Source organism: Myotis yumanensis, unplaced genomic scaffold, assembly GCF_028538775.1.
Source record: "Myotis yumanensis isolate MYYU_CA2020_CCGP unplaced genomic scaffold, mMyoYum1.0.hap1 SCAF_8, whole genome shotgun sequence".
Taxonomy (NCBI): Eukaryota; Metazoa; Chordata; class Mammalia; order Chiroptera; family Vespertilionidae; genus Myotis; species Myotis yumanensis.
Genome location: NW_027223759.1, coordinates 31,427,780 through 31,447,668, shown reverse-complemented (window position 1 = coordinate 31,447,668; position 19,889 = coordinate 31,427,780). Strand labels below are relative to the sequence as shown.

Here is a 19,889-nt window from a genome sequence, read left to right as displayed (position 1 = left end):
ACAGAGGAGATGACAACGGGTTTGTCAGCAATGAATGGAAGAGTAAGAGGGCAAAGTGGAAGGTTCTGGCTAAAGTGTGATTTAGGCACAATGGGGAAGGAAGTAAAAACAGAAGAGAGTTTACAAATTAGAGATGTTGGTAATATCCAAATGCTGGTGTAGTAGGGATAAAACTGAAAACACTAGAATAATTAGAGTGCAGATAAATTAAGGAACCAGGAGCCTGGGAGAACTCTGAAGTCACCTCAGGATAATAGTAGAAAGGAGAGAGCAGAAAAGACAATGAATCAAAGGGTGAGACCAGAGTCTGTATCTGATGATAATAATGGGAATCATGGTTGTATTGTCAGCATGAACTTCAAAGGAAAAGGGATTTTGCACAAAAGATGAAGGAATAATGACTAAGGTGACTATATATAATCTATCGCCTAAACCAGAAAATGTTTGTGTGAAAGGGTATTAATTATATAGAGACAATAGGAGCAAGCAAGCTGAATGGTCACCCTAGTAAAGAAATGGAACAGGCATCTGAATGAAACAGGATGAAGATCCTGATTCTGTCTGCTGTTGCACCTGCCACTGTGCAAGAAAATGTACTGGCAGTCTGAGGGTGAAAGAGAAGATAAAATTATCAGGGCAAGATGGATTCAGCTACCTTAAAGTGCTGGAAAACATCCTATGAACAGTTTAGCACATGGAACGGTTTAACACAAAAGTGACATATCAGAGTCCTCAGAAAAAATATCTTGGAAAGGAATGAAACAGAGATTGGGTATAAAGAAAAAATTCAGGGTGGTATGAAGATGGAACTACAAAAAGGATGAATTAACAGATGAACTTTCATTCAGTTCCCAACAGATGATGATAATAGTATATGGCAAAGTGAAATTAGCAGCCCTCAAGAATTCTGAGAACTAGTCCTAGTCCTAGAACCTCTTAAACATAGGAACACTCAAACCTTTGAGGAAGGAGTCAGAAAAGGGCATAAAGTGGACATAATGGCATAAAGTGCTTCCGTGGGAATGTGAGCAAAATTTTTAAGTTCCAAGGCCACCCTATTAGCATTTCTTTCTCATGCTGAAAGCAACTGTGACAGAGCAGATAAGGCTCTCACCTTCCTCCTCTGATCTTTTCTCTCCTTTGGCTACTTCAATTCTAGGGATAAGGGCCTCAGACAAAGATCTACCCTAACTAAATGTAATGTGGTATCCTGGATGGGATCCTGGAACAGAAAAACACACTAGACAAAACTAAGAAAATCCAAATAAACTATGGACTTTAGTTAGTAACAATGTATCAATATTGGTTCATTAACTGTAATAAGTGTACCTTAATAATATGTTAATAGGGAAAACTGGTTGTAATATATATATAGGAGCTCTCTGAACCACTTTCTCAATTTCTCTGTAAATCTAAAACTTTTTAAAAATAAAGCCTACTGCCCTAGCTGGGTGGCTCAAAAGGTTGGAGCATCGTCCCGTATCCTGAAGGGTTTCGGGTTCGATCCCGTTAGGGCATGTGCAGGAAGAAAGGGTATGAGAGGCGACTCACTGATGTTTATCTTTCACATAGATGATCGATGTTTCTCTCTCTCTCCCTCTCCTCTCTCTCTCTAAAAATCAATGACATATCCTCGGGTGAAGATTAAATAAATAAATAAAGCCTACTACATATAAAAATAAGGAAATATGACTTATAATAAAAAAGGTTTTGTACATTTAAAAAAATGCAGTTCCTCAGTCACATTAACCACATTTCAAGTGCTAAATGGTCACATGTGGCTAGTGGCTCCAGTCTTTGATAGTGCAGATTTATTGATCATGTCTATCACAGCAGAAAGTTCTGTCAAATAGTGCTGGTGAAGACTATTATATAACTAATCACAACTTATGAACACATATATATCTACCCAGCACTAAACCTTCACTGAATCTAAAAATCTTCAATGATGTGTTTATTATTCCAGTTTCTATTTCAAACAATTAATGCTTTTTTTAAAAAAAAATCAATGTAGCTTATATAAACCTAACATTGAAAACTGCTCCATTCCCCAGAGCAACAATCCTCAAAGTCTTCCAGCAGAACTCCTTTAAGGTATCCATGATGCCAAAACAATTTTTATAATAATATTAAGGTATTATTTGCATTTTTTCACTGTGTTAGCACTGCACTGATCATGCAAAGCTGTGATGAGGAAAGCTGCTGGCTCCTTAGCATCATTCAAATTAATGGCACCAAAATGTACTGGCAATCATTGTATTCTTGACTACCACTGTTATATACGCACAGGAGAGAAAAAAGCCAGTTTTACTTAAGAATGCCCTAGACAAAGCAGTAAAAATGATTGATTTTATTCATCTTGACCCCTTTGTATACATCTTTATAATGTTCTATGTAATGAAATGGGTAATATACATAAAGCACTTCTGCTGCACACCATGGTCTCAAAGAAAAGACACTTAGGAGATTGTTTTGAGTTGTGAACTCAACTCATTTTTTTCATGGAACATTATTTTAACTTGAAAGAAGAGCTGACACACAAACATGATTATCCAGACCTACATATTTAGCAAACATATTTTTCAAAAATGAACAAAGTGATGCCTGGCCAGAATGGCCCAGTAGTTGAGCATCAACCCATGAACAAGGAGGTCATGCACAGTTCAATTCCCCATCAGGGCACATGCCAGGGTTTGGGGCTCGATCCCCAGTAGGGGGTGTGCAGGAGGCAGCTGATCAATGATTCTCTCATCATTGCTGTTTCTATCCCTCTCTCCCTTCCTCTCGCTGAAATTAATGAAAAAAAATTTTTTTAAATGAACAAAGTGAAACTGTCACTTCACAGAAAACAATTGACAGTACAGTTGTTGCCAATTATAAAATTCAAGCTTTCAAGCAAAAATTAAAACTTTGGGAAACTTCTATTCACCACCATGAGCTTGACAGGTTTTCAAGTACTTAGACTTTCTCAATACTTGAAGGTTTTTTTTTTGATGGGTGTTCACATTAACAAATGTGATTTTTTTTTATATATAATGTATAATATAAAATATCCATTAAATGTGCGAGACCAATGTATTTTAATGTAACAGTACAAAAGGTGCATTGATAAATTCAGATTTCACATTGCAATTAATCTTTAATAATGAATACTTGCTGAATTTTAGTTTATCAAAAAATGCCTGCAACTATTTAAAAAGGTTCTTAAAATACTCCTCCCTTTTCCAACTACATACATATCCTTCATATACTTCAACCAAAGTAATAAACAACAAATTGAATACAGAAGCAGATAAAAGAATCCAGCTGCCTCTATACAGCAAAAGTAATTTGCAAAAAGGTAAAACAATGCCACTCTTCTCACCAAACTTCTTAGAAATGTTTTAGAAAATAGGTATTTTTCTCAAAAATATATTTGTCAACATGTAATGAGATTATTTTAAAATAAATTAATAAATAATTTTAAATTTCTCAATATGATAACTATATGTAGATGTAACTAAAAAGCCAAAAGCTCTTTGGGGTTCTCTAACTTTTAAGATAAAGGAGTCCTAACATGTTTGGCTCAGTGGATAGAGCATCGACCTGCGGACGGAAAGGTCCCAGGTTCGATTCCGGTCAGGGGCATGTACCTTGGCTGCGGGCACATCCCCAGTAGGGGGTGTACAGGAGGCAGTTGATCGATGTTTCTCTCTCATCAATGTTTCTAACTCTCTATTTCTCTCCCTTCTTCTCTGTAAAAAAATCAATAAAATATATTTAACAAAAAAAAAAAAAAGAAGATAAAGGAGTCCTAAGATCAGAAAGGTGAGAATGTCTATCTCAGAGAAAGAAGAAAAATGACAAAAGAAATACACCTATTAACTCAGAACAAACAAATATACCCTGGAAAGTATATCAAGGAGCATAAAATACCAATGACATGAACACCATGATCCAAAATGTGACACTTATTAAAAAAGTACCTAGGGTTTTAAAAATGTATCTTTTCCGAGGACAGAGAGACTTTTCACATTATGAAATTTAATTCTATGATTTTTTAACTGCCTCGGCCACAAGAAAGACCCTTTCATGTTTAGCTCACCATTATGGCTAGCCCAGCACCTGGCTGGCACAAAAAAGGTATTCAAATATTTGTTAGATTGAAAATAAAACAAAGACAAAAGACTTACAAACAGAACCCACTGATGTCTCTATTCAAATTATAAATATGAAATTTTATAATCAAAATTACCAATTTACATAGTAGTAACAATCAGACAAGCTACCACTCGCTGAGAGCCTATTTACTATGTGTCAGGCATTGTACTGGGCACTTTAGATTTTTAATTCCCACAACCACCATGGGATATACTTTATACAGGTAAGAAAAACACAACTTCAAGTGGTTAACTTATTTACCTAAAGTGGCAGGTAATAAGTGACAGAAGCCCAATTGGTGTGGCTCAGTGGCTGAGCATCCACCAGGAGGTCACTGTTCGATTCCCAGTCAGGGCACATGCCTGGAGTTGTGGGTTGGGTCCCAGTAGGGGGCATACAGGAGACAGCTTATCAATAATTCTCATCATTGTTTCTATCTCTCCCTCTCCTTTCCTCTCTGAAATCAATAAAAAATATATATATTTAAGAAGTTACAGAAAATTAAACCCACATTTCTCTGCTTAAAAGGCCACAAGTGCCCTAGCCGATTTGGCTCAGTGGATAGAGCATCAGCCCACAGACTGAATGGTCCCGGGTTCGATTCCAGTTAAAGGCACGTACCTCAGTTATACCAGTAGGCACACAATCCCAGGGGCATGTGGGAGGCAATCAATCGATGTGTCACTCTCACATCGATGCTTCTCTCTGTCTCTCCCCTTTCCTCCACTCTCTCTAAAAATCAATGGAAAAACATTTTTGGGTAAAGATTAACAAAAACAAATTTTAAAGGCCACGAGCTTTTCACTACATACTGATATAGTGCTTAGTTTTCCTTGATTCCCTTTTCTCCCCCATCCTATAAAATAAAACCCTAATATGCAAATCGACTGAATGCTGGAATGACTGGTCGCTATGACGAGTGAAATGACAGCTCAATGTAGGAGCTGCCCCCTGGTGGTCAGTGCGCTCCCACAGGGGGAGCGCCGCTCAGCCAGAAGCCAGGCTTACAGCTGGCGAGTGCAGGGGAGGTGGCGGAAACCTTTGCGGCAGTGCTAAGGAGCAGCGAGCAGAGCAATAGGGAGCAGTAAGCAGGCAGGCAGTAAGGAGCGAGGGGTCCCAGACTGTCAGAGGGCATAGGCTGGGTTGAGGGACCCACCTCCTCCACCCCCAGTGCATGAATTTCATGCACCAGGCCTCTTGTTTCCTTATAATTTTCAGAGGAATTCATTTTGTGGAAGTCCCTTTTTCTCCTTTCCCAATCTACCACTCTATTCCACTCTCCGCCAACTTCTACCCCACCTTTGCATCACTTGATTAAGCAAGCAATATAGGGAAGTGTATGTATTCTCATAACACACTATTACAAACTTCATTAACTATGGTGGAGTAGTATAAAAGATTAAAGGAGAGGATCAGATTCCAGAACATGAATTAAGGCTCTGTCCCACTGAGCTTTCAGGATGGCTTTACTCAACTGGCCATGGTTTGGGCAGCACCACTTCAACTCCCAAGGGTCTAATCATGAGAGCCCCTGGAAGTGGACATGTCTTCACAGCCTCAGCCATGATTTATTATTTAGAAAGTACCAAGACAGTACCTCTGCCAATTCCTTGCCAGTCTCTATAACCATGGGACCAATACTGAAGAGACCAGAGCTCTTGAGACTTCCTCCAGACCCGGACAACTTGAAAAAAAGCAGCTTTGTTCCCAAAGAACATACTGACCACAATATCACTATAAGAAAAGCTATTACTATCATTCTCCCACTATTTCTGAACATTATGTAAATGTTTCTCTTTTTTCTCCCCCTTTTGATAAAAGAACAAGAACAAAATTAGCAACGGTGAACTATTCTAGGGAAAATTACAATGTCATAAATATTACCATGTCATTTGATAATCTCACTACAAGTCAATGTTTTCCAGAGAAGATTCCCCAAACCCTTGACACCTTTACAGAGGTTATGTGGAAATCTTTTTAAACTTCACAAAATCTTGAAAAGCCCTTACCTCAATATCCAGATTAAAGAAAATGTACAATATGAGAATGGGCTCTTCTACCTTAAAAATGAATTCAGCTGCAACCAATTTACTAGAGAAACCTTGGCTGAAAAAGAAGTACCATAGGAAGTCACATCTGTGACCTGTCATTCAATACATCACTTTATAATAGATCACTTTTATTAATAATAGGCTTTGCATCAAAAATCTCAATATACTGCCCTAGCCGGTGTGGCTCAGTTGATTTGGTGTCATCCCGTACACCAAAAGGTGGTGGGTTCAATTCCCAGTCAAAATACATACCGAGGTTTTGGGGTCCATCCCTGGTTGGGGTGGTTTTGGGAGGCAACCAATTGGTGTGTGTGTCTCTCTCTTGCTTCCTCTCTAAAATCAATTTTAAAAAATCTTGATACACTAATATACTAACATAAGATTTAAGTAATAAAAAATTATTTAAGCAATTTTGCTTCTGAATTAACTAATAATTAAAGACTACAAAAACATGTTAATACACAAGTTTATACTGTCTCACTGATCCTTTACCAACAGTAACAAGTCCCTTCTACCACCCAAATAATGTGACTATAGATTCACTTACAGAAGCCCCACCCTTCAAATTCTCTATTGCTTCCTAATAGTTAAGTGCTGTTCAATAATGTAAAAGGTATCCAGAGATTAAAATTTATAAAAGCAATCAATGAAAAATAAATAGGTAACCACTGAATTTCCACTAAGCCTCTCATTTGCTTATGTCCTTTTGTTAAACCTTTATCGCACTCTGGCCAATGTAGCTCAGCTGGTTGGGTGCCGTCTGTGCACAAAAAGGTTTCGGTTCAATTCTAGGTCAGGGCACATGCCTGGAGTTTCGGACTCTAACCCCGATAGGGGGTGTGCAGGAGGCAGCTGATCAATGTTTCACTCTCACATTAATGCTTCTCTCTCTCTCTCTCTCTTTTTCTCTCCCCCTTCTTCCCTCCCTCCCTCCCTCCCTCCCTCCCCTTTCCTCTCTCTGAAAATTAAAAAAACTAACGAACAAAAAAACCTTTATCCCATGTGTTCATTTGAACCACACCTGTATTCCTTCCCCACTCCAATCAAAAATTTTAGTTAAGCCCTAGCCAGTTTGACTCAATGGATAGAGCATGGTCTGAAGGATGCCGGGTTCGATTCCCATCAAGGGCACATGCCTGGGCTGCAGCTCGATCCCCAGTGGGGGCATGCGGGAGGCAGCCAATCAATGATTCTCTCTCATCATTGATGTTTCTCTCTCTCTCTCTCCCTCTCCTTTCCTCTCTGAGATCAATAAAATATATATATATGTGTGTGTGTGTGTGTGTGTGTGTGTGTGTGTGTATATATATGTGTGTGTGTGTGTGTGTGTGTGTATATATATATATATATGTGTGTGTGTGTGTGGATATATGTGTGTGTGTGTGTGTATTTTTTTTTTTTTTTTTAAAGAACTTTAGTTAAAACTCTGCACTAGGGTCCTGGCCAGTGTGGCTCAGTTGGTTGGGCATCCTCCAGTGCACCAAAAGGTTGCCATTTTGATTCCTGGTTAGATTCCAGGTTAGGAAACATGCCAGGATTGTGGGCTCGATCCCCCGTAGGGGGCATGCAGGAAGCAGCTGATGGCTTACATAGATGTTTCTCTCTCTAAAAACCAATTTTAAAAATCTTTTTAAAAAACACTGCACTAGGAAGTTCCAACAAAGATGCTTGGTGAGACCTACTGGCCCTCATTCACCAAAAGATATGCATATATATGGGTCCCCCCAAAAATGTATACACACTTTAACAGCTGATAGCTCAATTGATGTTTCTTTCTTTTCAGATTTAACCCATTAGAATTAATAATGGTATTCAAAGAGTATATGCCCTATATTTTAACTCTTCAGTGCACATAAACTGAAACTGATTAGCTATATATAAAGAAAATGTTTCTAGGAAAGGAAAAATATCTAGAAACTTCTGTGGGTCTCTGATTAGAATAGCCAACACACCACCTTCTCTAAGGCCTGTCCCCACTCTTAGGAATCTTCCAACTAATTAGGTTGCACTTTGGACCCCAAACCCATGGCTATACTAAATGAACCAATGATGGAGAACTGGACCAAGCTAAACTAATCAAATTTTCCCTCAAAGGAACCTGAAATGTGGACACAATTTAAACCAGTGGAACAAGAGCCTGAATTCATTTGTGGCTCTAGAAAGTAAGTGAAATTTTCTTCCATGTGTTTGTAAAGCATAAAAGACCAGACTGTGGAAAAACAACTGAAACAGGATAACAAGAGACAAGAGAGGACACTGACTAGCCAAAGGGGAGAAAGGTGCTAGCTGGACAACCTTGTTCCTGAATGCTTCCGTTTCTAGATTGTGTCCTTCATGAAGCCAACTACTCTTGGGTTCTTTAAGATACTTCCTTACCCCTGCCCCCAAAGCATTCCTCTTCCTGTTTCATGCCATCAAAAAAAATCATTATGACAGTTAAAGACATAAATTTATACCAGGATCAAAGCAGAAAGGGTATTATTATTCTTATGGTTCATAAAGGATCTGAGCTGTACTTATTATTATTCTTATGGTTCATAAATGATCTGAGCAGTACTAGAGAAGTTTACTCACTGTCTATAACCTCAGGAGAAATAATAGGACAAAAATAACCAAAACAAAATAACCAAAGCAAAAACCATCTGTTTACATAAACCCACCTCAGCTTTGTATTCCCTTCAACACTCACCTGTTCAAAAGTTCTGCTGGTTCACAGCAGATGGTTTGAGCAGACTTTGTTCGGGCCCTTTTAACACTGTAAATAATAAAAGTATTAAAGTAAATCACCTAGCAATCTCTTAAGAAACTTCAAAAACATAATTTATTATGAATGGTTTATAGGAAATGAATTCCAAACCTGGTTAAAATATTAAAATCATATGGTGTGCTCATAAATGAGATTCTCTTTCCTGACAGCTAGAGTCTCTCTCACTACTTCTGGATTGGGACTGAAAAATACGTTTTTTTTAGTCCTCACCTGAGGATATGCTTTTTTCATTGATTCTAGAGAGGAAGGGATAGGGGAAGAGATGTGAAAGAGAAACATCAATTGGTTGCCCACCCCCAGGTACCCGGACCAGGAATCCAACCCGCAACGTGGGTATGTGCCCTGACCAGGAATCAAACCCAAGACACTTCAGGGAACTGGTCGACACTCTCTAACCGCTAAGCATACTAGCTAAGGAGAAAAATACATATAGAACTTTTTAACAAAAGTTCTGATTCTGATGAAGATAACAAATGCACACCACTATAAGGTTTCAGGAGAGTGATTATTTAGAATTTTCATTCAAAACTACATTGTGCCCTGATTAGGTGGCTCAGGTGGTCAGAGTGACATCCTATACACCAAAAGGTTATGGGTCTGATTCCAGGTCAGGGCACATACCTATGTTTTGGGTTCAATCACCGGTCTGGGAGTGTACAGGAAGCGATGATGTTTTGCTCTCTCTTTCTCTAGCTCTCTCTCTTCCTCTCTCTCTCTAAAATCAATAAACATATCCTTGAATGAGGATTAAAAACAAAAAAACAAAGATCACTGCTGATATTTGGTATTAACTTTTTAAACATATCTGATAGAAAAAGAACAGCCAGCAACAAAGCAATATAATATGTACCCTATGCTAATAATCAGTGAGTCCCAAGAAGTATACCACTGCCAAATGACCAAGGAGCAAAGCTCCAGGTATGCTTTCAGTTATAAAATCACAACCTTCTTTTAATGCTCTGTTGAGACAGTATCTTAAAAATCCACCAGATGGTGATATTTCAAGTTGACAAGGAGTGGACTGAACCACAATAGTTTCTCAGCTAACATCAAATGATGTTTTGAATGCTGCTCCTAAAGAGTCAAAAACAATAATTAAGTTGAAAATTTTACTAACAAAAAGAAAGCAATTTGAGAAAGCCACTTCCACCTTTAATTTTGCAAGAAAAAGTAGCTGTGTTATAATGTCCAAAAGGTCATCCAACTTTGCCCAATGCACTCTACTTTTTATAAAAGCAGGCAGAAGAAGAGGGGAGAACTAGATAATAAAACAAACTTTCCTCTGGGCTCAAGAGAACAAGCTCTAGAATATCTTCTTTTATAAATTAAGTTCAAGTTCAGTGAAACTCCATAATTAATATAAAATTGTGGTCCTTACATAATTTCTTCAAGTAGGGAAGCATGTAATACTTTGAAAATATTTTTATAAAATTAATTTTGGCCATTTAAGTGAATTCCCTTTTGTTTTTCAAACCTCTCCCCTCTTCTCCCTCAACCTCCCACAAAATTATGGACAATTCAGCAAAGGTATCATTTTGTATTCCTGCATAATTAATCTAGTATATTTTTCAGTCATCTAGAGAGCATAAAAAATAAAAAACAAATGCTAATCTGGACAAAAAATATTAAAATTCTAAATATAAATAAACTTGCCTATGGATTAAAAAATCTACTGATATTTTTAAAGCTATGTACTTCTTGCCCTGGCCAGGTGGCTCAGATAGTTAGAGCGACATCCCATACATGAAAAGGTTTTGGATTCAATTCCCAGTTGGAGCACATATCTAGGTTTCGAGTTTGATCCCTGGTGGGGTACATGCAGAAACAACCAATCAATGTTTCTTTCTAACATTGATGTTTCTCTCTCTCTCCCTCTCCTTTCCTCTCTTGCTAAAAAAAAAAAAAAAAAATCAATAAAAACATATCCTCTGGTGAGGATTAAAAAAAAATCCTTTAAAGATATGTACTTCTTCAGGGCATTAAACATGAATGTAAATCCTAGGTTATTATCATAAAATCCAAGTGGGGGTCAAGGGGGAGAACAAAAGCTTGATTTCAAAGTTTTACAACAATAACCAAATAATGTTAGGCAATTTAAATTGCTAAAGAAAAATGGACATTTAACCTGCTTCTAAAATACCTGGATTAACACCAACATAGGCTGTAGTAGATTCAATCTCATGAGACTGGTCCCACTATAATCTATAAGAAACAGAACAAAACAGAAAGTACTGAAAATTTACTCAGCTGGGGCTAATGGAAAACTGCAAATGAAGTCAGTATTTGAAAATGGCACAAATCAAAGATACTTTGGGAGGGAAGGGACAGTAATAATCTTTTCACCCAAAAAGGTTCTCCTAGATAGTAATCGCTATCAATATTGTCATCTTCCAGTGTGAAGGTCAACAAAAAGAGGACATATGGAGTATTAAAATGCAAAGTCATGAGAATAAATGAACTGGTATGACATCAAAGACATTATAATTTGGAAATGTCACTTCAAAATTCAATGAAAAAAAAGGAGAAAGGTAATTGATTCACTTAAAACAATACCTAACAAAAAAAGAAAACCTACCATTGTCACTATCATCACTATGTCTCCTTTGAGCCAAGGAGCTGCACTCACATCCTGAAGCTGTAATTCTTATCTTCTCATGATTTTCAGGCAAGCCTAGGACAACTTATCTTTCATATATGCAACTCACAAGCAAAAACATTTCAAAACCAAAATATTAAATACCTAAAGTGAATTAAAGTAAAAGAGGACAGCCTAGCTGGTGGCGCTCAGGGTTGAGCGTCGACTTATGAACCAGTCAGGGCACATGCCCAGGTTGAGTTGCATTGCAGGCTTGATCCCCAGTGGAGGGCATGCAGCAGGCAGCCAATGATGTTCCTATCTCTCCCTCTCCCTTCTCTCTGAAATCAATAAAAATATTTTTTTAAACAAAAGAGGATATTTATGAAAGCTCAGTAATAAGAATATGGAGATAAGCTAGAAGAAAATCAGAAAAATTTTCCAATGAAAATCGAAGACCTATTCTAAAAGGTAAATGTGGAGGAATAAAAAACTCAGCATATAAAGTTCTGCACATGTAAAATGCTATAAAATATATACAAACAAATTAGTGGAAGAGTCCCTGAGTAATTTAAAACTAGGCTAGACAACACAGAAATAATTAAGAATTCTTTGCTAACCATATTAAGGACAACATGAGTTAATACAATGATTTCACCTTTCTTTTAGGTCATATCCCATATCTTTCCTCAGTTTATCTGTATCTAAACTTCAAAGAACATTATATCTCTACATTTTCAAATATTCTGAATTATCCCAAAGATCCCCTTCTTAAAAAGCAATTCCTTTCGAAAAATCACTTCAGGTAACTTATCAACCTTCTTTAAAAACTTACTTTTGAGAAAGATATTTCATGACAACTTCATTCAGGATGTTCTGTGAGCATCCTGAATTTTTCTAAATGGGGTAGGAGAGGAAGGGGCTTGAGCACAGGGGCCCACATTTCCAGAATCTGATTTCCTTTTCCAAGAGTCAGAGATGTGGAAAAAGAGTCCAGGATACTGAATAACTCCTCTCATCTGTGCACACACTTCCTACTAGCCCATCTCTCACTTGCACCTCTCTGGCTAGACTACCCTTCATTTTCCCCAGCCACCAGGATCTATCTGCTCCCTTCAGTTTCTGCCTCGGGGTGTTTGCCTGGCTTCCCTAGCCTGGAGCATTCGTCCTCCACATAGCTACAGGAGCAGCTCCTCTCCCTGTGTCAGGTCTTTCCTCTATATTAGCTTTTCCATGAGGCCTTCCCAGGGCACTCAAAATTAATCCCTCCCCCTATTCTTTATTATCCTATTTCACTGTCTCATTTTTTCCCACATCATTTACCACTGCACTATATATTTTACCTAAGTATTTATTTATCTGTCTAGAAATGAGCTCCTAGGAGACAGGAATTTTTGGTCTGTTTTGCTCCCAGCACCCAACAGTGTAACAAGGTCTCATATTTGTCAAATAAATGAATGCATGAATGAATGAATGAATAAATGAATGAAGACACATGGTCCTTACTCCCTCCTCATTCTCAAAATTGTAAAATGCTTTGTCAAGTATAGAAAAGCTGTGAAGCCCTTTCTTTTCTTGTGAATCACTACCAACATCAGTGTATTCCTCAGTGTTAAATGTCAAAGGAAGAAGGGTTATGTGACATTTTCCCAGATACAGGCCACTTAAAAATTTTTTCCTAGTGTCCCCTCTACTGATGTCAACATCTGATGTAACAGGAAAGCACACATTCCAGTTTGAGTACTCGAAAAGGTGCTACTCTAACTGGTATAATACATAAAAACACCAATGAATGACAAAACACATTTACATTCTAACCAAAATGGACAGACTCTGTAAGGCCAGAGCTGCAAATATTAGAAGAATGAATTAATGTACAGAAACAATGACAAGAAAATTCTTTTTTAATCTAAAAGTCTAAAAAGGAAATACTACATAAGAATATATATTCCCCGCACGCAACACTGGCAATCAAAACTGCCTATAACCCAAGGTATGTAATACCGGATCAGTAACTGTTTACAGGTTCCGGCCCCTCCCTCAATTTCTTGCAGGTTACACTGGGATACTTACCTTTCTAACAGAGACACTAGGTGTGCTTAAGTGCTTTGACTTTCAGAAAAAGAAGAATGTAAAATTAAAAACAACAACAACAACACAGTGGGAGGTAAATGCAAAGCAACGTTACTGCTTCCCAAACACCAGTCATACAACCTGCTTCTTTCATACTCACCCCTCCCCACCCCCGTCCCCTGGTCGCTCGACTTGTTTCAGCCACTAAACTGAAGCATTCAAACGCCTGGTGGGGAACTGCTGACACTTAAAGGCTAAGGCCCATTTTCACCTGAAGTAACGTTCGGACCCCAAGCTACCAAGGGCTCTCCTTTCCCAGCCTCTGTCCCAGGTTCCGATCAAGGCTCCACTTGGCCTCGGGCCTGGTCCAGACCCCGTCCTCTCTCCACGGAAAGAGCCTCCCAGCGCAGACACTCAGTGAGCAAGACAAGGGCGCACCTCCCCGAGGCCAGGTGTGGGGCGGGGGGCCGGCCGGAGCAGCTGTCTCGCTGCAGCAGCTGTTGCCCTGGGCACCCCGAGGCCGGGCGGGGGGCTGGCCCCGAGGAGCAGGTAGCGGATGGCGAGCCCTCTGGCCCCGAGCGAGCCGACCTGACACTGCCCATCCCATCACCCTTCCTCAGCTCCCACCGCGATGCCAACGGGCCCCCGGAGGAGGGGGCTCCCCGGCTCCGAGGACAAGACGCGCCCGGGCCGGCGTGCCCCCCGCCGGGGAGGAAGCTCCCTCCGGCCCCGCACCTGACCTGTCCCCTAGCCTGACGCCCGAGCCAGCCGCGGCCGCTGCCAGGGCGGCCTATGGCTATCCATGCGGCTGGACCAGGGCTGCCGGAGCGGCGGGGACGCGAGCGCGGGCGGAAGGCCCGGACGACCCGGAGGAACAGCGGAGACGGGGCGCGGAGCGGTGCCGGGCAGGGAAGCGAGACGGAGTCGCTGGTTACCTGCGGTCCGGGACAGGGAGTCTCTCAGAACCCAAGTCAGTCCTCAGCCTCAACAACACAAGATGGCCGACACGTCGCCACGCACGTCACGTGACAGCGCGCTCGCTCCGCCCCGCCCCCTGCTCCGCCCCGCCCCGCCTCACCGCCCTCCCGGCTCCTCCAGCCTCCCACGACATCTTCCTTTCCGCTGCCTCCCGCCCCTTTTCCCGGACACGCTGCCGCCCGAGCCCCGGATGTCGGGCCGAAGGGGGCGGGGCGGAGCGGAGCGGCGGCAGGGCGCAGGCGCGGGCGGTCCCGGCGCGGCTTCCGCCTGCCCTTGAGGTGAGAGGAGGTGGTGTCCAGAGGTGGACCTGGGCCAGGTGCCCTGTGACTCACCGTCCTGGGCGCCCAATCCTGAGCGCGTTCGCAGTTCAGAAAGCTCCGCATGCTGTACGAGCTGATGTTCCAACTAGAACTTTTCCACAGGTTTTCGTGCAGCCTTTTTCTGACCGCTTCCCGTCCTAGAGAAAGTGGGGAAGCGGCGAAAGCTGAAATTCAGCCCTAGCCGATTTGGCTCAGTGGGTAGAGCGTTGACCCACGGACGCAAGGGTCCCGGTTCGATTCCAGTCAAGGGCATATGCCAGGTTGTGGGCTCGGTCCCCAGTGGGGGGCATGCAGGAGGCAGCCGATCAATGATTCATCATTGGTGTTTCTATCTCTCTCTCCCTCTACCTTCCTCTCCGAAATCAATAAAAATGTGTGTTTAAAAAAAAAAAAAAGCTGAAATTCAAAGCAGCGTCTCCACTTACTACCGGTCCTGATAGAACCGGGAATTCAGTCTGGAGTCTCGGAGTGTGACAGCTGGCAAGGACTTCAGAGCCCCCACCCCTCCTACTGTATCACAGCTAAAAAACCCTTTTGCCCCCAAATCTTCCGTTTGGGGGTTTGGCAGGTAAAATACAGGACGCCCAGCAATGTGGGGGACATGCACTAAAAAGGTATGTGTTGTTTTTCTGAAATTCAAATGTTTGTTGGCTAAATCTGGCTACTCTACCCTTCTCAGGTCATTCCATTCTTTCCTTATGGCTCCAACTTCTCCCTCTGAAATGGGATTCTTCCCATCAGCGATTTTTTTTTTAATCCTTGCCCGAGGATATGTTTATTGATTTTTTTTTCTTTTTTAAGAAAGAGGAAGGGAGAGAGAGAAAAACATGGGTTCGTTGCACCCTCTTAAGCTCCCCAACCGGGACCGAACCACAACTCGGGTATATGCCAGGAACCCATGACTTTTCCGTGTGTGGAACAACCCTCCAACCACTGAGCCACACCAGCCCGGGCTGCCAGCTCTTAAAAATACTCAAATGTTCTTCCATCTTAAAAGTTAATGTTCACACTCCAATTCCTCTTCCAACCACCTCCTACCTCTGTGTTCCCTTTCAAAGCCAACTACACACACACAAAAAGTTAAAAGCACTTTCTCAACTCCCATACCTGGCAAGCCATCATGAAAAACGTCAACGTGGCTTCTGTCCTGACCCATCCACCTAGCTCAGGATGACTGATGGCAGAGCTCGTGTTTCTAACCTGTGCCTGTAATTACATTGCATACAGTAAGATTTAACATTTGTATGTGCAGGTCTGCAACTTTTGACTAATGTATACCTGTGTGTAACTACCACTAAAATCAAGGTACAGAATAGTCCCATCACCCACCAAAGTTCTCCCAATGACCTTTTGTAGGTAGCCCTAAACCCCCCTCCCAAATTCCCAGCCCCTGAAGCCACTGTTCTGTTTCCATCTTTATAGTTTTGCCTTATGTCATATAAATAAATCCATATACTATATGGCCTTTTGAGACTGGCTTCTTTTACTCAGCTAATGCATCTGAGAGTCAGCCATACTGTTCCATGTTTCAGTACTTAGTACTTTCTTCTTTCTTCTTCCTTCTTCTTCCTCCTCCTCCTCCTCTTCCTCTTCCTTCTCTTCCTCCTCCTCCTCCTCCTCTTACTCCTCCTCCTTCTTCTTCCCTCACCCAAGGATATGTTTCCATTGATTTTAGAGAGGCAGAGGAGGGAGAGAGAGAGAGTGAGAGAGACATCCATCAATTTGTTGCAGTCTGTACACACCCTGACCAGGGATCGAACTGGGCATGTGCCGTGACTGGGAATTGAACTCAAGGCCCTTCAGTACATGGGACAATGCTCCAACCAACCGAGCCCACCAGTCAGGGCACTTTATTCTTTTTTATTGCTGAGTAGTATTTCACTGGATATATGCACTACATTTGTTTATCCATGCCCAGTTGAGGGACATTTTGAGCTGTTTATAGTTTGGGGATTATTAATAAAATTGCTATAAATATCCATATATAGTTATTTGTATGAGCATAGGTTTTCTGTGGGGTTTTTTAAATATATTTTTATTAATTTCAGAGAGTATGGGAGAGGGAGAGATAGAAACATAGAAACATCAATGATGAGAGAGAACCATTGATTGCTGCCTTCTGCACATCCCCTCCTGGGGACTGAGCCTGCTACCCGGGCATGTGCCCGTGACCAGTCGAACCCGGTGTCCGTCAGTCTGCAGGCTGACACTTTATCCACTGAGGCAAACTAGCCAGAGCTGAACATAGGTTTTTATTTCACTTGGGTAAATGCCTAGAAACAGGATTGGTGGTTATGTGATGTTTGCTTAACTTTATCAGAAACTGCCAAATTGTTTTTCAGAGTACCTTAGCCATATTTTTAGCCCTAAACTATAAATCAGAGAGCAAGAACTGAATCTAAGATGATGATGATGTGGTGGTGGTGGTGGTGGTGAAAGCCAACAACATCCCTTGTTTTTAACCATTACACATACTGCATTATTGGACTTTGTTTCCTCAACAGCTGGCATTGTCCTGGCACACAGTAGACACTCAATAAATACCTATAGGATCAATAAATTTTTTATTATACTCCTCAGGAAAGGTGCTGTTCTCTTCTCGTTTAATTTACTGTCTCTCCAATATTTTGTTAAATAGTAGTTTTAAAAAATATTTTATTGATTTTTTTACAGAGAGGAAGGGAGAGGGAGAGGGATAGCAAGTTAGAAACATTCATTCAGCTGCCTCTTGCACGCCCCCTACTGGGGATGTGCCCGCAACCCAGGTACATGCCCTTGACGGGAATCAAACCTAGGACCCTTCAGTCCGCAGGTCGATGCTCTATCTGCTGAGCCAAACCAGCTAGGGCTAAATAGTGGTTGTTAAAGTTAACAGCAGATGATGCCTGCCCTAGTCAGAGATAATAACAGTTTCAGATTTGTTGTATCAGTGATAGAAACAGAGAAATTGAGACTAGCAGATCATTAGGAGAAGAGGGGAGTAGGGAGTTTAGTCCAAAACAAGTTTAATTTGTAGCAAACACAGGTTGATCAACTGTGGCAGATTGTGTTTTTCTAAAGATGGCAGCAACAATGTCTTCCATGCCTTGTACTCCTCTAAAACCTTGTAATTACCCTTTCTAGACATAGAGTATAATTCCCCTCCCCTTGGGCCCTTGTAACCTATAGAATGTGCTAGAAGAAAAACAAGGTGACTTCCAATGTTAGATCATAAAGGTGGTAGAGCTTCCACCTTGTTTGCTCAGTCTATTTTATTTTTTGTTAATCCTCACCTGAGGATATTTTTCCATTGATTTTTTTGTTTGTTTGTTTGTTTTGTTTTTTTTAGAGTGGAAGGGAAGGATAGGGAGGGAGGGAGGGTGGGAGGGAGGGAGAAACATCAATGTAAGAGAGACATATCAATTGGTTGTCTCCCGCACACATCCCGACTAGAGCTGGGGATCAAACCTGCAACCCAGGAACATGCCCAAGACATCATGAAACAAGGACCACCATTCTCATTGTGCCGTGTCTGAATTCCTGATTCACCAAATCTATGAGCATAACGAAATGGTTGCTTTAAGCCACTACATTTTGGGGTAATTTGTTACACAGCAATTTGAACATCCTCTCTATGGATCAGATTGCATCCCTCCAAAAGACATGTTAGCATCCTAACCTCAGAATGTACTTCAGAATGCCACGTTATTTGGAGATAGGGTCTTTAAGAGGTAATTGAGCTAAAATGAGGTCATTAGGGTGGGCTCTAATTCAATGACTAGAGTCCTTATGAAAAAGGGAAATATAGCCCTCGTGGGTATGACTTGGTTGGAGCATCATTCTGTGCACCAAAAGTTGAGGGTTTGATTCCTGGTCAGCGCACACATGGGAGGCAACTGATTGATGTTTCTCACTCTCTCTCCCCCTTCCTCCCTCTCTAAGAAAAAAAATCAATAAAAATTTAAAAAGGGAAATTTGGACACAGACACACATAGAGGGAGAACTCCATGTGAAGAGGACGGTAGAATCGAGAGGTATTAGAAACAGTTTGCAGCTTATAAGAATTATTCTAGCTGTAGGGTGGACAATCAGGGCAACATGAGGGCAGGGCAACCAATGAAGGCCATGGCCATGGAGGTGGAGGATGGGAACTGCAGGTGACAGGCATGTAAGGAACATCTGCAGGACTTCATGACCAAGATGGGGCCAAGAAGTCCTGTCTCTGTCCTGTTACATGGCCCAATATTGGTCCTTTTTTGTCTTAAATCCTCCTGTGTTACATTTTCTGTTATTGCACTCAGGGTTTTTAACTCTCACTTGGGCCTAGTTATAAGAGAAACAAATGAATGTTTGAAAGTAATTACAATGTTGCCTCCATTCCTGCCTTCTTTTTTTTTTAATTGTAGACTTTATTTTTTTTTTAGAGCAGTTTTAGGTTTACAGAAAAACTTAGCAAGAAGTACCCAATGCCCATAAACCTCTCTTCCTTCTCCCCCTCCGGTTTTCCATATTATTAACACCTTGCGTTAGTGTTGTACACTTGTTACAGTTGATGTGCCCATATTGATGCATTACTATTAACTAAAGTCCATAGTTTACATAAGGGTTCACTCTTGTTCTTGTACATTCTATGGGTGTTGACAGCTGTACAATGAACGTATCTACTATTACAGTATCATACATAGTTTGACTACCTAAAAGTCTTCTGTGTGCCATGTATTCATCCTGCCCCTCACCCTGCAACCACTGATCTTTTTACTGTCTTCATAGTTTTGCTTTTTCCAGAATCTCAAGCAGCTGGAATCATGTAGATGCAACCTTTCTGGGTTGGCTTCTTTCAGTCAGCAATATGCATTTAAGTTTTCTTCATATCTTTTTGTGGCTTGATAGCTCATTTCTTTTTATTATTGAGTATTTCTTTTCATCACTAAATTAATATTCTACTGTGATGACACTGTTATCCATTCACCGACCGAAGAATATCTTGGTTGCTTCCGACTTTTGGC

The 19,889-nt window shown here is 40.9% G+C and overlaps 1 protein-coding gene across 6 annotated transcripts in view; it reads right to left on the bottom strand.

The window, feature by feature from the left end:
- The window catches only part of GIGYF2 (GRB10 interacting GYF protein 2), a 127,431-nt gene extending 112,811 nt beyond the window's left edge, over positions 1-14,620 (bottom strand). For 3 of the 6 annotated variants that reach the window (XM_070422409.1, XM_070422413.1, XM_070422415.1), the window contains exons 1-3: positions 14,542-14,620; positions 11,099-11,160; positions 8,881-8,946 (exon numbers count right to left, since the gene is read on the bottom strand). The gene's annotated coding sequence lies outside the window, so the exon portion shown is untranslated. Of the gene's footprint in view, positions 1-8,880; positions 8,947-9,579; positions 9,674-11,098; positions 11,161-13,606; positions 13,627-14,541 lie in introns of those variants that run through there. The other 3 variants (XM_070422411.1, XM_070422410.1, XM_070422412.1) reach the window with 3 other exon arrangements.
- Between the last annotated feature and the right edge of the window lie 5,269 nt (positions 14,621-19,889).